This window comes from Trypanosoma equiperdum, assembly GCF_001457755.1.
Source record: "Trypanosoma equiperdum strain OVI genome assembly, contig: ctg_413, whole genome shotgun sequence".
NCBI classification, from domain to species: Eukaryota; Euglenozoa; class Kinetoplastea; order Trypanosomatida; family Trypanosomatidae; genus Trypanosoma; species Trypanosoma equiperdum.
The window spans coordinates 1-2,208 of record NW_027124325.1 but is presented as its reverse complement, the minus strand read 5'-3'; positions in this window follow the sequence as shown (position 1 = coordinate 2,208).

The following is a 2,208-nucleotide window of genomic DNA, read 5'->3' as shown; positions in this document are numbered from 1 at the left end:
TAACCCTAACTATTAATATCCATAAAATAAACAAAATAAACCAACTTACACTGACACACATGTTTATAGCCTGTCACAGTACTGCTTTACATCTATAAATTACTATTATACTAAATTTTCATATTTTTTACATTTTCATTATTTTTCAAATTTTAATCAAAAAATGTTAAAATATATCATAATTTACCGTATTCTCAATAAAAATAGTAAATTTTCATACACTGAAAAAAATTAAAGAAAAATAAAAAAAATCCTTAGAATCTTTAAAATATTACCCAACTCACAAAAAAAGCAGCCATCATAGCAAGTGTCTTATTGACGAGAAAACTGAAATCTTTGCAACTTTCACCTTCCCATTTAAAATCCGGAGATTTGCATTGGCCCTTGGATTTCCCTGCGCAATTTGAGGTATTTTTCCCATATTCGCCATCTCTCTTGTCTGTTTTTGTGTGTGGCTCTGGAAAGCATTTTTCACCATCTGGTTTGTCTTTATCAAATTTGCATCCCGCTTCTTGGCAGGGTCCTTTGTCTTTGTTTTCCTTGCAATCTTCCTTGGAAGACGCTTTTTTGCTTGCCTCTGAGTCGAATATACAAGATGGACTACTTACAGCTCCTGTTTTTGTCAGATGCCTTTTCATTGCTTGTGCGCTGCAATAGTTTAATAGGCTGCGTGGCTTATCTATGTCGTCGTCCGATTCGAGGTTGAGTTGGCCGCTTCCTTGTTCTCTGGCTGCCTCTTTACGCACTTTATTTTTTGTTTCCTTCTAGACCCAGTGTTTTTGGAAGTCATTGCTCTTGTTGTAGGTTTGCTCTATTTTTTGTTTGATTGCCTGTGCGTCGGAGCCAGTGAATTTGCTGGTTTTGTTCATTAGTAGCTCGGCGAAGAGTTGTGTGGCTGTTTCATCCTCTACTATGTCCGCTACTGAAAATTCCGCGATATAGCAGGGTGCTTTGGATATGGGTGTGTAGGCCTTGTGCTTGTCGAATGCCGTTTGAAAATGAGGCGCGTCATTTGCTTTGCCGTTGGCCTGTAAGTTGCTTAGGTCTGTTACGCCGTATGTCTGGCTGTTTTTGCCTAGGTGGACGTACCCTGCTAGTAGTGTTGCGCCATTTGTCACCTGCGCTGCGTTAAGCGCTGTTTCCGCTTTGCGTGCCTACTATATCACATTTGGTGGTTACTGCTGCTCTTTGGTTGCTGCTGCTTACAGCTGTTGGCAGGTTTATGAATCCTTTAGCTGTAAGGTGCGCTGAAGGCTGTTTCGCAACGCTGGTTATTTTTCGGCTTCCTTTTGCACATCCTCGTAGATTAGCTTTGCCTTAAATTACTTTTGAGCTTCTGGCTGACAGAAATCCGGCAGAATTGCCGATGCCACTGTCTTCATGTAGTTCTGCCGAAAATTCTAGGCTTTCCGTAATCCTGCCGGACAGGTATGAACTGGCATCAAACGCTTTGAAGCCAGGCTTGACCGTCGTCATGAGAAAAGATAAGCTACCTTTGCACTTTTTTGTGCACGCAACCATTATTGAAAGCATCAGCTTCGCCTCTTCTGCGCTGCGTTGGGCTGCATATATTCTGAACTTGGGCTCCGTGCGCTGAATTTTCTACTCATCTCTAACGTGTCCGACAAAGTCTGAGATGTATAACGCATGGTACGCTGCCAGCTCCGTTGCTAGGCTGCACAGCTGCTCCACCTGTTCCTTTTGCAACACCGCAACGTCGTCCCCGTAACCTCTGCGCGGTGCTTATAAGGTTGTCAAGGCCACTGAAAGCAGAATTTTATGTTCCGTCAAAATCCGCTGATGAACTTGGTAATTGACTTTGATTTAGGTCCACTTACCAAAGTGACAGTTAAAGTTGAGTTCATTATAGTTAACCAAGTAAGTCATTTTGATGTTTTTTGTTTGTGATTTGCCATTTCCTCGGGCACGGTATTCTTTACACCTCAAATTAAAATTTACATTCGTTTGAAGCACTCTAACTAAACACTCACAATCAGGTAACAAATGGACTCTAGAGCTCCTGATTTTCTGCTTTTATGGAAAACACCCATGTGCAGGCCATCATTTTCAGCTACCTGAGCTTAATGTTTGACATGTGACTGCACAATAAAGTTGAAAACCACTGCCTCCACCATTTCCGAAATTGCATCTATCCATTTTTGTGTGAAATGTTGAGCACAATCTCCCCCTGTACAATTTTCTTTCTGC